Source organism: Cavia porcellus, unplaced genomic scaffold (assembly GCF_034190915.1).
Source record: "Cavia porcellus strain 051 isolate PalLab524CR breed Dunkin Hartley unplaced genomic scaffold, mCavPor4.1 scaffold_24, whole genome shotgun sequence".
Classification (NCBI taxonomy): Eukaryota; Metazoa; Chordata; class Mammalia; order Rodentia; family Caviidae; genus Cavia; species Cavia porcellus.
Genome location: NW_026947507.1, coordinates 39712455 through 39727059, shown reverse-complemented (window position 1 = coordinate 39727059; position 14605 = coordinate 39712455). Strand labels below are relative to the sequence as shown.

At 41.8% G+C, this 14605-nt stretch overlaps 1 long non-coding RNA gene across 1 annotated transcript; it reads left to right on the top strand.

Annotated features, from left to right (window-relative positions):
* Positions 1–33: 33 nt before the first annotated feature.
* On the top strand, positions 34–10761 carry LOC111754424 (uncharacterized). The gene is made up of 2 exons (XR_010042665.1): positions 34–185; positions 739–10761. It is a non-coding gene; the product is annotated as an uncharacterized LOC111754424 (long non-coding RNA).
* Positions 10762–14605: the final 3844 nt, after the last annotated feature.

The following is a 14605-nucleotide window of genomic DNA, read 5'->3' as shown; positions in this document are numbered from 1 at the left end:
AGACGCTGCCACCAATTCCCCCGGCTTCCCGGCTGACCTGAGGCCATCTCCGCATCCCCCCAGGCCCAGATGGGACCCTCAGGCCTTGTGGGAGCCTTGTGAGTGGAGGATCCCCAGCTCCTAAGGCAGTGACCCCCCACTCCGCCTACTGCAGCGGAAGACCTTCGGAGTCCACACCTTCAGAGGTTGGTTTCCCAGTAGGTCCACAGCCAGTCCCATGCTTTGGCACCAGTCTGGGCTCCCCACATTCTAAAGTGGTTGGACCCCTTGCAGGGCATCTAGTGAAAACCACTTGGGACACCCAGGACCAGGAGACCCCTGAGCTGGGCCCAGGCAAGGTCAGAGGGCAGCAAGAGAAAAGGGAGCCAGTCTGATCTCCAGGGTGGCTCTCTTCACAGCCAGGACTAAAAGGCTGGTCAAGTCCTCACTCAGGCCAGAGTGGGATTAGAGATGGGGACTTTGCAGCACTTTTCCCGAGGGTTAGCAGGAGTCCAGACTTTCTCTTGAGCAGGAGGGGGACTTGGGTGATGGTCACTGACAGGCAGCCTTCCTCCCTGAGACCTCTCCCCAGACCTCATTGGACTCTGCCCTGTCTCTGGAGGCCTGGGGTCTGGATGCCAGGCCCAGCGTGGTCTCTGAGGGGACACGTTGGAGCCAGGAAGTATCATGCTGCCTGTGACGGCAAGGTATGTGTGACCACAAGGTATGCGTGACCACGTCAATAATATTTTCTTCCAGGAAAACGCTGAACATTCTGGATGAGTCTCCCCCAAGGAAAATAGGAGAGCCATTTGCTTTATGTGATTACATTGAATTCGCCCTGTCTGTGAAGAGAAGGTGGAGTCTTGGGTTAATTAACAAACCCAGAAAGTGGGTGCTTCTCAGAGTGTATCCGTGGATATGAGGACTGTTAACAGGGAGGGCAGCCTGCAAGACTGAAAATCAAAACGTGAAGCCAGGGCCCAGCTGGCCCACAGCGGCAGCTCTTGGCCTGTCCTTGTTCATCCTGCTTACCCACTTGGCATGCCCAGAAGGCAGAGTGTAGCCATTCCTCTAGGGCTTGGAGAGTCAGGCCAGACCAAGGGAGTAAGCTGCCAGGAAGACACGTGTCAAGGTGCTGAGCTGTGGAACTGACCACACAACAGGGACCCAGCAGAGGGCATCAGGCAGCCCTTCTTACTTCCTTCTCGGACTCAGAGGGTCACCTCAGTGAGTCCTGGGGTCTGCGAGAAGCTGGTGGCCTGGGAACCAAGAGCAAATGTGCAGGTTTAAGAAAAAATGCGTTTGTGTGTGCTGCCTCTATGTGGCCGCATGCAAGAACTACAATCTTATGTCTCCTGGGCCTAACTGGGGAAAGGCAAGTTCTCAGAGATTCAGTTTTCAGAGGCTGCTGAATTTTACAGCTCTAAAACCTAGCTCCTTGACTCACAGAGTCAGTTTTTTTTTTTTAATAAAACTATCTTGAGAAACTTCCAAGGGTGGCCAAACCTGCTTTCAGGTGTCCTAAGTTTTTGTTTCTAAAAGACTAAAGTCATACATTTCTGTTACCTTTCAATGAGCAAATGTTTTCTTCAGCTCAAAACTTTTGAAATTAGATGGCCCACTGAGATCTAATTACTCCAGATCTGGGCCTAAGTCACCCATTATGTGCTTGCCAATAGGCCTCCTGCCATCCTTCCCCTTGAGGGTCTGCAGGGCACCAGCCTCCTAAGTGCTGAGCTTTGGGAGTCACCTGTGGTACTTGTTCTCTTTCGGTGTCCCATGGCCATATATTCTCCAGGTCCTGCGAGTCCTTCCAAGCATCTTTCGTGTGTATCCTTTCCCCCTCATCCTGTCACCCCTCCTTGACTTGTCATTCTCTTTGTCACTTGTGTGGCCTTTAGTGGAGAGTTCCGTGACTGGAGCTCATGAAATGGCCCAAGGTGTACACTCTGTGGATGGAATTTGAAACCACAGGAGTGCATGAGATTGTCTAGCACAAGAGTAACAGGAAGCAGGGGGCTTGATGTCAGCTTAACTCCCCCCAGGATTACATCAACCCATTGTATTGGTCAGTGATGATCAACTCACCTTTGTCCCCTCTGGTGTCACAATTATCTTTGTTCTGCTGTTTTAAGTGAAGGCTGCAGCTGGGGATAGCCCTTCCACACGCCACACCCCATGGACCTGAAGGGAAGAGGCACAGTTCAAATGGGGAGACTGATGAGAAACCAGAAGTGAAAATCTGGGCTGTGAAGGAGAGATTGAGGGAGGGCAGTTGAAAGAGGGCTGTTTGTGACTTGAAATGACAGCCAGCAGAGTGGCTTCAGTACATGGGGAAGGATCCAGTTAAGAGGGAACAGACTGCGGCCTTGGACAAGTGAACCCATCTCTCTGTGCTTGTGCAGCCCCCACTCCACCGACAGTCAGGCTTTCTTAGGTAAGTCACCCATGATCCATGACAGATGGATGAATACAAGAGGTGTAGAATACACTCAGGTGTTTGGTGGGCAGCCATAACTATCTCTCATCCCTTCTGTTTAGCATTTTATGATTTCTTTTATAATTGTTGCTGCTATTCATCACGCCCCCTGCTTTATGAGACAGGGCCTTGCTATGTAACTCAGGCTGGCCTTGAACTCACTATGTAGCCCAGGCAATCCTCCGGCCTTAGCCTCCTAAGTGCTGGGATCATAAGCAGGCGCCACCATTTCTGTCTTCTGCCATTCATCGCTTACAGTGACTTATTTATAAATTTAACTTTATCATAGGTATATGCGTACAGGAAGTTCAGTACTATCTGCAGTTTCAGGCATCCACTGGGTGTCTTGGAACTTATGCCCCTCAAGTCACAGGGACAATTAATTGTATTTCCTAATCTAGAAGATAAGGAAAATAAATATCACCTACTCTACCTATTCCACAGGCATTGTGAAGTACAAATTAAGAGATAGGTGTGAAAATATTATAAAAATGTCCCAGTTAACTACTTTTAGAAGTGATAGGAATTAAATGGTAAAATCAGTAGGAGAGATTATCCATATATTTGTTATGCAGTTATAACTTGTTGGTTACAAATAATTTGCTATATACAGATAAAATTCTGCTGTAGGCTAAAAGCTTTCATCTGTTACTTGGCTTAAACTGTATGGTCATCACTGAGGTAGATGAAATGGTTTCTACAGTATTTTGCAGAAAGAAAGAGGAGGCTTGGAGAGAGAAATGATTGTCCACAACCACCCAGGCAGTAAACAGAAGAGCTGAATCTAAATCAATGATGAAATTTCATTTGCATAATATAAATCTACTATTAGAATAAATTTTATTCCAGAAGAATAATATGGTCATGAATGTTCTGAACCAAAAAAAGAAAGACAAAGAAAAAAAAAAGACAAAGAAAAAAAAAATCTTGTAGGTGCAATGACTCAATTGTCTTTACTTATCAAGGCTTCTATTTCTAATTTAACCAGGTACTGCTAAGTTCACTAAATGAATCATAGTTGAGACCAAAATAAAGAACTTCAAACCATGCCCTGAATTTAAAAAGGACCCTTTAGTCAATTTACAAAGGCATCCATTTCTCTTTTCTTCTCTCAATAACTCAATCTCATTTTTAGTTGGTTACAGGTTGCCCAAAATATGGACACAGTTGTGATGGTGTGGTTAAGTGCTGGGTGGTGAGGGATAGACCTGTGCATATGACCCAGGAGCATGCCCTTGGGGAGTGAGCAGCCTGGCCAGGACTTTCTCTCTTCCTCCACCTGACAATGCAACCTGGAGCAGCCATCTTGGTCTATGATGCTGACAACAGCCATGCCACACAAGAGATGAAGTCTGAGTCCTTAAGGCCACCCAGCCACCATGCTCATACTGGGCATGGCCTGGACCAGGAGAACTTTTACAGAAGGAGAAGGAAACATATAGATGACTGCATTTGGGAGGCTTCAGTTACAAAAGCCTGAAATGCATCTGTGATAGGTTGATACAATAAACATGTATTTGGTCATTGCCTGGCATTCCTAGCACACAGCTCTTAAGACCCTTGGGATCTCCAGAGTGGTGAGTGTCTTTGGTATGCTAGTGACACAAAAGGTGACTAGGGCTGCTAAATAAACTCAGGATGGGTGGCTGTCTCCAGAAAGACTGAGGAAGGATAAAAAGCTGAATGTGAATTGATCAATGGCCAATGAAATTGGCTAATGTAATCAGTGATGTCTGTGAAGTCTCCTTAAAAACTAAAAGTTCAGAGAGCTGAACATGTGGAGGTGCCTGGTGGGAGAGACACCCTAGAGACAGCCTCCATTCACACCTGGCCCGAGCCATCTCCTCCACCTGGCCGTTCATCTATGCCCTTTGCAATAGCCTTTATGATAAGTAGGCAAATTAAGTAAAGTGTTTCCCTGAGCTCCATGACCTGCCCTAGAAAATTAATGGAAGAAGCCAGAGTCATGGGAATCCTAGTTTATGATTAGCCATTCAGAAGCACAAGTCACAAGCTAGGACTTGTGACTGTCATCTGAAATGGGGGCAGTCTTGTGGGACAGAGCCCCTGAATTTGAGGGCTATTTCATTCCAGGTAGATAAGAGTCAGAATTGAGTGATATTGGAGGACACCAAGCTGGTGTCCTGCACCACAGAACTGGTTGTTAGTGGGGAGAAATGTACACAGCTAGGGTCAGAAGTAACTGATGAGTGGTGTGTGAGAGTAGAAAGAAGATAACAGTGTTTTTATTTTTCCTTCAGAGTATCCTATTATATGACCATTTAGCCTGTTTTCTTCTAGTTGCACATTAAGACAGAACCTCAAGGTCCTCATCTAGAAAATGGGATTTACTTACTGTCTACGGTTATTGGAAAGACTAGAAGTAATATGTGCGTGAACCACAGCCAGTGCTGTAGCACACAGGTGAAAATTAATGGTATTATGGCCTGTCATAACTTATATAAAAATGACTTCCTGAAAAGAAATGGACCAAGTTCACTTTAAAACATTTAAAATTTCACTTCATCGTCTCTGTAGTAAGAAGAACTTCCAGAAAGCAAGGACAGGAAGTACCTAGCAAAGACAAGAGCCCCCAGAACACAGGCATCTGGGGCTACTTACAGGGCAGAGGCAAAAAACCCTACATACTTCACTAACTCTCGAGGGAATCCATTAAGGGTAGTCATTCTTGTCTATTTTGTAAGATCACAAAGAACAGTTTATATTGTATGTTCTTTATTTCAGAGGAAAAAGAACACCATATTTTCCATAAAATGTTCAATTCAAAATAATTGCAATGAATTAATTGGATGCTTAAAAATAAACTTCAGGTGGGTGGAAAAATCAGCTTCAGTTTGTCCAGCTGCCTGAAGGCCTGTCTCTGTGGATGACCTCAACAAGAGGTCCAAAGTCCAAACACTGACAGAGACCAGGTGGGAAAGTGGGCTGAAGCTGGCTGGACGGGGACTGGGACAAACTGCAGGACAAATGTCCTCCCACAGGAAGCAGCTACCATTCACCTTGGAAGTCTATTGCCATGAAAGAAAGCCAGCTAGGTGTAGCCAGATCTTTGTTTAAAAGGAAAGACGGAACCAGGCATGATGATGCATGCCCGAATAATCTCAACTCTTGGCAGGCTGAGGCAAGTGAGTTCAAGGCCAGCCTGGACTACAATAGTGAGGCTCTGTCTCAAAAGACCAAGATAAATAAGTAAATAGAAGCAAAGGCAGACGGTGACTTATATGAAAAGCAAGTCATAAAAACAACTCTTTTATAACATCATCAAAAAGAACACACTTAGGAAATACTTAGGAATAAACTCAACCAAAAGTTGAAAGACTGGTATGCTGAAAACAACAAAACATTGCTGAAAGAAATTATAAAAGACATAAATAAATGGAAAGACACTGCTCATGAATCAGAAGACTGAGTATTGTTAAGAAGTCAACACTGCCCAGAGCAATCTACAGATTTAATATAATACCTATCAAAATACCAACAGCATCTTATGCACAAATAGAAAATGCCATCCTAAAATTTGAATGAAATAGCAAGAAATTCCAAATAGTTGAAACAACCTGTAAAAAAGAAAAATGTTGGAGTCCTCACAATGGTCAATTTCAAAACTTTGAAAGCTACAGTGATCAAAATGGTATGTAACTGATATAGGAGACAATTTGAGTGCCTCACCTTGACTGCAGAGTAAGTTAAATTTAGTCTTATTTCCATATACTGATAGGTGCAGAGCAGGCTATGCTATTCCCTTCTCCCTTCAATTGGCTCTAAGTGATACAAATAAGGCCAGCTAAGTTACAGTATGTAATCTTTTAGGCCAACTGACAGTTTCCTGTTTTCTCCCTAGTGCTCTTTGTAAAAGATTGGAGCACAGCAGGATGGCAGAGCAGGTCAGCTCCAGGAATGTCAGCTGGATATGGCACGAAGGTTTACATATCAGAAACTGAAGCAACAGCCTCCTAATACAATTCAAATGCTACCTTAATTGAATGCAGACTGGTCCTTCTGCAGTATCATTCTCCCTGCATTTTGCAAAGATGTTTTTCTCCCACCTGGCTGGCCAGCTCAGGTTGCTCATGTAGTTCCTGCCACTCTCACTGTCACTCATCCATGAACCACCCCTTTCTTCACAAGATGATAAATTCTGGGAGAGGCCTTGGATCAAGCCTTTTGTCCTCATATCCTCACTTGGATCCAGCTTATGACCCCTTGGCTGCCCTTAGCTTGGAATATGTCTTACTGCCTTTACTCTCACCGTGGGTTGCATTAACTTGCTGGGATTCCAATAACATCTGAATGGAACTACAAATATAACTTTTTGGATTGTGTGGATTATAATATTCATTTTGGGATTACAAAACTGGCTTAAAGACAGACACACTGATCAATAAAATACTATAGAGAGCTCAGAAATAAGCATTTGCATATATGATTGCTGACTTCCAAAGAAGGTGCCAAGACCAAACCATGGAGAAAGGATATCTCTTCATCAAATGATATTGTGAAAATTGCATATCCACAATGCAAAAGAATTTGTGTATTTTCCTTGTACCCAGTTAAAAATATAAATCAAGACAGATCAAAAACCTAAATATAAGACATAAGCTGTACAGCTCTTATAAGAAGTCATCACATTGGACTTGTTAGTAATTTTTTATATGATGCCAAAAGCACAGGTGATAAAAGTAAAAAAGATTAAATGAGACTTCGCTGAATTTCAAAACTTATGTGTATCAAAGGACACAATCAACAGGATGAAAAGTCAATCTGTGTTATCAGAGAAATTATTTTCAAGTACTGTGTCTGCTAAGAGAGTACAACAACACAATGTTTTATGTGAAAAAATTACAAAGGTAGAAAGCTAAATTTTTATGTGAAATTTCTCAATTTGTAAACATTAGCAATTGTTCTGAACCTGTAGTTTCCTGCCTCATGGTGATATCTCCCTCTCTTTGATAATAAAAATCCCAGACCCCAAATGTGTCTGAGTGTCCACTCTTTATTTATCACGTGACTCAGGTCAGTTCTGCCTGATCCAAACTGATCATACTGGTCTTCTTCCTCTAGCCAGCAATGAATTTAGAGGTGGATAAGCAATTCAGTTCTGATGAATAAAGGATGAGAAGACTTCTAGAGTTTTAGGAAGGTTTCATTTTTTGAAATTGGATCATTTCAGGATAAGATGCCTGTGAAGGAGGCTCTGATAAATGACTCCATTTTGTCTCTACCAGACTTGTCTTTTCTGAGTTGTTCTTTCTCTTGGTCTATCTTAAATTCCAAAATCACACGTCTGATGGATTAGCATCTTGCCACAGGAATCAAAATGGTCCTCAGCAGTGGCAGTTTCCTCAGCATTGATTCTATGTGATCAGTCCCAGGACAATTATCAACCAGATTATGACCTTCCCAGGATCCCTTACCTATATGGCAATGCCCCACAAGTCTTACCTTGGTACTACTGCTGACAGCTTTAAGATGGCCCTGAGATTTGTCATCCTGTGTGAAACCATTGAAGATAAATTCCTTTCTTATATCACCACCACTCTTTTCCATTTGATTTTTTTTCCTTGGGATAGAAAGCTGAACCTGCTCCGTGGAGACCTAAGAGTCAGGCATATGGCCTAAAGTTCTAATGTCTGGAGCTCCTGCAGTCATTTTCCAAGCAGGAAAGCCACAGATAGACCTGTGGAAAAATGGGAGAGATGGGAAGAATCAGAGGCACTGACATAACCAGTTGCATCCCTCCCTACCTTTTTTTAATCTCCAGACTTCCTGTTATGTGAGATAATCCATCTATTTATTGTTGAAATTACTTTGAGCTTCATGAATGCATCTGTAGCTTAAAGGATCATTATCTATGCAGACAATTAAAGAATATATGAACCAAATCTGACCCAGAGGAGCAGGGAGTTTACTGACCTGGGTAGTTCTCCAGTTACTTGCACTAAGCACTGTTGCATGAATTTCTCTCTGTATTATTCAGACCGACTAGGAGTCCCTTATTCTCCTTGTTTCCATGGTTTCTTAGAGAAGGTCCACGCCGTCACTGTTCCCCACCAAGAATCTCTCTACACTGACTTCCTCATTGATTTTCTGTTTCTGAAGATGCTATTTCCAGCCCTGCAACTGTCCTTTTTAGTTACAAGTTTCCTTATCCTTCTAGTATTTTCCATGAAAGCTGCTTTGTCTGTTAGTAACATATAACATCATCTTTCCTTTGATTAGGATTAGTGTGATACATCTTTTTCGATCCTTTCACTTTTATTTATATGTTCCTATGAAGAGTGGGTTTTTTGAAGGCAGGATATAATTAGGTCTTGCTTTATGCAATTCATCTCTCCTTTTACCTGCAACAGCCACTTTCTAGTTAACTGCTTTTAAAAAAAAAAGAGAGAAAGGTCATTCTTCCTTGTTAGAGTTTGAATGTGTTGGAAACTTAAATGTTACTGTTATTGAGATGGGCCTTTGGAAGGTAATTAGGATTGGAGGAGACATTAGGTGGGGTCCCTGTAATAACATTAATGACAGTAAGAGGAAGAAAGACCTGAGCTGGCATGCTTGTGCTGTCTGGCCATGTGATGTGCTCTGCCATATTATAATGCAGCAAGGATGCCAGCACCATGCTCTAAGATTTTTCAGCCTCCAGAGATGTCAGCTGAACAAAAACCTCTATTCAAAGATTACCAAGTCTCTGAAACTCAGTTACAACAGAAATATACTAAGACATAAGACACTCCCTTTTCTCTCTGTACCTAAGCATTGTTTTTGTAATACAACTTTAAGAATTATCATTCCTTACATAAATTTACATGATGATGGCAAGGAGTTTGGAAATCAGGCAGCATCTGGCTTCGGGTATGTGATGGGGAATTTAGAGATAGTAAGAAAGTAAGCTTGTCCTATCTTGTACTGCCTACATAATTTCTACCCTGCCCTAATCTTGCTTATCTTTAAGGACAGGATGCCTGAAGGGCAGCAGGCCCTGTTGAGGTCAGTTAACTAAAACTGGTTGGTTCTAACAGGCCTAGGTGTCAGAGTGACCACTGGACAGCCTCTAACTTCATTGTGTAACATCGACATGCTAAATGACAGCCCCTGCCCCATCCATGACAGTTGCCATAATGATGACAAAGAAGGAGAAGAAATCAAGCAAGCAAGCAGGTCAAAGAGGTGGGACCCAAATCCTGGAATCTCTATCTTTTCTTAGAAGATCCCTCCTGATTATTAGCCTATCTCTCCCCTTATTTCCTGTATTCCAAGTGTTTGACTTCCCTACCCCCAATGAAACTGATTTGTGAGCCTTTCTCCCAACTTCTCCTATTCTTTGACCAAGAATAAACCTTGTATTATTGCTCAGTTGCAGCTTGGTCCTATCATTGGTTCTGCAATTCCATGAGGTGAAAAAGGACCAAGTTCGGGGTCCAAAATGGTAGTAAGTAAGAAAAAAAAAATAGTAGTAAGAACTTTTGCCCTAGTCTTTTACAGTAGTTAAACTAGTGTACAAAGGACCTCAAATTTACTATGTACTTGTGAATAAAGTTCTTTCAACTAAAAGAAGAAGTAAAAGTGGGTAATACATTGGTTATAGTCACTAAGACTTCTTTATCCTTTTTTCTAGATAAGTCTTAGTCACCCTCTTTCTATTATGTAAAGAATAAGAAATTTCAGACTGGTATAAACTTGAAGCAATTATTTCTTTATTAAAATTGTTTTATTTTATGAAAAAATAAAAGTTTATATGAAAATAAGAGAATAACAAGTTAATATACTGTGTTCTTTATCTCCAAAGTAGTTACTCAGAATACAAGACATAAACAAAAGAGGAAACTGATACACAAAAGGTTTCAATGAACTAAGATAAATTAGTAGTATAAATGAAATAAATTAACATGTAATTGAAATATTTTTGAAACAATGGAATATGTAATTTGGAGAAGTATTTAACTTTTCCTTACTTCCTGTTTATTTATGTTTCTCCTATTTTGCTTTTTGTGTGTGAGCATACATACATATGTAATACATTGATTTATGAACTTAATTTGTTGTATAGTTTTGGGAAAGGTGGCTGCATTTGTGTTTGTATGGGGAAAATGGCTGTGGTCATGTTTGTTACTTAATATGGAGTTTGGGAATAGAAGCAAAATTTTGCTGAATGCTTTTGTTTGTGAACCCAGGCATTACTATATATTGCCCTAGTCTTTTACAGTAGTTAACCTAGTGTACAAAGGACCTCAACTTTACTATGTACTTGTGAATAAAGTTCTTTCTCATATAAGCGGAACCAAGCTACATTTGAACGTATGTGTCTGACTTATTTCACTTAATATTATGTTCTCAAGTTAAACCCATTTACTTACAAATTTATCTTTCTTTAATTCTACTGTTGTCTTTTATAGTTGAGGAAAAGAACTCTGAAGGGCTGTACTGTACTAAACCCCAGAACTTGCCACTGACTAGTGCTACAGCTTAAAATAGATCTCTTCCATATTTCCACGAAGACTAGAGGTCCACACTGGGAGTGATGGCACACATCTGTAATCCCAACCCTTGAGAGGCTGAGAATTACCACAAGTTACATAGCGAGTTCAGGGCCAGCCTGAACTACATAGTGAGAGACCCTGTTTCAAAAAACAAAAAGTTTGAGAATCTAATTGGTTTAATGTTAACGTTTGTGTTGGAAGTTTAAAAAATAATAAGTACTATTCATCTTTCTTTTGACTTGTGGTCTCATTCAGAATCTGTGGTAAAGCACAAAAAAGAAAATCTGTTATAAACAGATAGGTATACAGACCACCACACACACACACACACACACACACACACACACACACACACGACGGAGAGGGGGTGGGACACATGTGAAAAACAATGAAAGAAAATGAGACCAGAGACAAGATTTTCGTGAGGTTCCTGGAACACAAGGTTTATCAGTTCCATCTGTGGCTTTTTTGGATATTGCTGGTAACATTAATTTTTGAAATAATAACCATAACCAGAGACCTGACAACTTGTTGGGCAAGTAAATCTAGAATATCATCTTTCAAACTTTAGTGTATCTAAGAACCATGTGCAAAGGTAGGTTTCTGGCCACCTCCCTAAGATGAGAGCAGGTGGAACTGGGTCCAGGAATCTGATTTTAATTGGTGGTACTGGGGGTAGAACCTAGTGTCTTCATACTAAACTACATTCCTGGTTCCATTCTCCCCTTTTTAAAATATTGAGCCAGGGCATCAATAAATCTGGGTCAGTTGCTGGGTTCTAACTTGTGATCCTTTTGCCTCAGTTTCCCAGACTTCTTGGATTACAAGTGTGTATCACCATGTACTATGGATGGTGGAATGTACAGTTAGGAGGTTCCCCAGGAAGCTGGGCATGGTAATGTGCATTTATAATCCCAGCACTTGGGAGGCTGAGGAATGAGGATCGCTGCTATGCTTTGTATCTGGATGTCCCCCAAAATTCTTATGTAGTCATAGGGGCAGGCTTCTAGAATTTGTAACTGATCATGGTCCAATGCTGGGACTATGGATGTGAGTGTTACACTCACCCTAGGGTGGGTTGCCTACATACAATATAAGGGACAGAAAAAATTTTCTATACACACTCTTCTCTTTTGCTCTTGTCACTTTTGGTATCTGCTACTGCCATGAACTGTTGCCCTTCTGCCACACCACCCTGCCTTGGAGCCAACGGATTATAGACTGAAACTTCTGCATACTGTAAGCCAAATAAATCTTTCCTTCCTTAACTTTGAGGGTTGAGTATTTTATCTCAGCAATGAGAGAAAAGTACCCAAGACAAAATTTAGTACCAGAAGTGGGGTCACTGCTGTGACAACCCCTAATCATGTGATTTAAAGGTCTTTGAGAATGGCTTGTGGGAAGTTTGAAAAGATTTGGAAATGTCACCTGAAAGAGTAGAGTAGTTGGAATGTCTTAGAACTTTCTGTATGAGAGACTCTAGTCAGAGCTCAAAAATCAGAAGACTGATAAAAATGCTGTCAGTAAAGACCAGGTTTGGGAGGGTTTTGGTGGAAAGGACTGCATTGGCTGTTGGACTCCAGATGATGTATGTTATGGCTTGGCAGAAAGTTTGTCTGTCTTTTGCTTATGTTCAACGATTTTGCTTGAGACTAAGATTAAGCAAGGTGGAATAATTAATCTGGAAGAAGAAATTTTACGGCAGTTGAATGTTGAGGCTGTGGCATGGCTATTATTGGGAGCTTTTAGCCAAATTTATGTTTCAAATCAAGAGCAAAGAGCCAAGCAGGATGATGTAAAACATTGTGAGTTTGGCCCCCTTAAAAAAGCTCCAGTAAAGCTGTGGACAGCAAAGATAGAGCTAAGAAAATAGGGATTGCTAAGAAGGAATAGGAGAATGTAAAAATGGCCTGAGGACATCAAAAGAAGTTTCAAGTCTCCATCGTTTGAAGCCTCAAAACTGCAAAAGTGGAAGGCTTTGCTTTAGGAGTAAATATACAGAGAACCATGTTCCAGAATGGTGGCAGCCACACTATGTTCCAGAATGGCAGCAGCAACTGCACCAGATTCCGAAATGGTAGTGACCACACCAGGTTCCAGAATGCTGGCAGCATAGAGAATTTTTTCCTTGGAATTGGATTCAGAGTACCAAGCAATTCTTGGCCTACAGTCAAGAGACAAGAAAGACTGGCTGCTGCTGCAGCTGGCAGCAGATCTTGGCATCATCTACACGGTGCTGGTTTTATGCCCATGTAGAATGCAAGTGTTCTGAGGTTGAATCTTCCACCCAGATTTCAAAAGAAGACCTGGGAGGCCAGCAATGTGCCCCTGAGAGGGGGCAATGTGTGAAGTTGTGAGTGTGGAGCCAAAAGTGCAGTGGAGAACCCAGAAATTTAGAAAAGCCAAGAACATGGATCATCTAAGGAAAGCTACCAGGATTGAGCCGAGTGTGCTTAAGAGAGAAGCCTTGGGAGCCATAACCAGGAGAAGTGCCAGAAGGATGGAGTTATGCAAGACTTTTGGAGCTCACAATTTTGCCCCAGATTACTTTGGATGTTCCATATGGAACCATAGGACTTAATATTTGCCCTGCTGGATTTTGGACTTGCTTTAGTCCCAATGCTTTGTAAACCTATCTGTATGTTTTGAAATGGACATGTTTATCTTGTGCCACTGAGTGCTGGAAATGTTTAACTTTCTTTTCATTTGATCAGGAGCTCACAGGTAAGGGTTTGCCTTACATTGCAGACTTGGAACTTGTACTTTTCAGCAATGCTGAAACTGTTGGGATTTTGGCAACTCTTAGAGATATACTAAATGCCTTCTGCATAATGGGTATGCATGAGTTTTTGGGGGACAGGGGAGGAATGTTAGGTTTGTCTCTATGTCCTCCTAAATGTGCCCTCCTCATGTAGTCATGGAAGTAGGCATCTACAGTTTGTGATTGATTCATGGTTCAATGCTGGAATTATGGATTTGAGTGCTAGACCCATCCTGGGGGGGGTTGATAGCCTACATATAAGGGACAGTCTTCTTTGCGCTCCTCCTTTTTTGCTCTTGTTGGTTTTGTTGTTTTCCACTACCATCAGCTGATGCCCTCTGCCATGAGTCACCCTGCCTTGGACTTGGAAGATTATAGAATGAAACCTCTACAGATCGTGAGTTAAATAAACCTTCCTTTCCTTAATTTTGGGCACTGGCTATTTTGTCTGAGCTAGAGAAATGTAACGGACACAATCACTATAGGTTTGGGGGCAGCCTAGGGTACATAGTGAGTTTAAAGCCTGCTTAGATTATATAGTGAAACTCTGAGAAAGAAAAGAAGGCAAGTATTATAGTTTATGTCTACATATCCCCTAAAGCCTCATATACTCATAGTTAGGGATTTTCAGAGGTTTCAGGATCTAGAGTGTGTGATGCTGGAATCAATAATATGAGAATAGTAAATCAGTCCACTGATTGATTTGGCATGGCTCTGGAACTGGACAATGGGAAGACCTTTCCTGAGTGTGAGTGCTACCTGTCCTAAGGGCAGGTTGTCTGGACAGAATGTAAGGAACAGAAAGAGGGCTACTGAGTTGCTTTTACTTGGCTGCTTTGCTGCCTTCTGCCTGCCATGAACTGTTTCTTCTTTGTATACCTTTCTGCC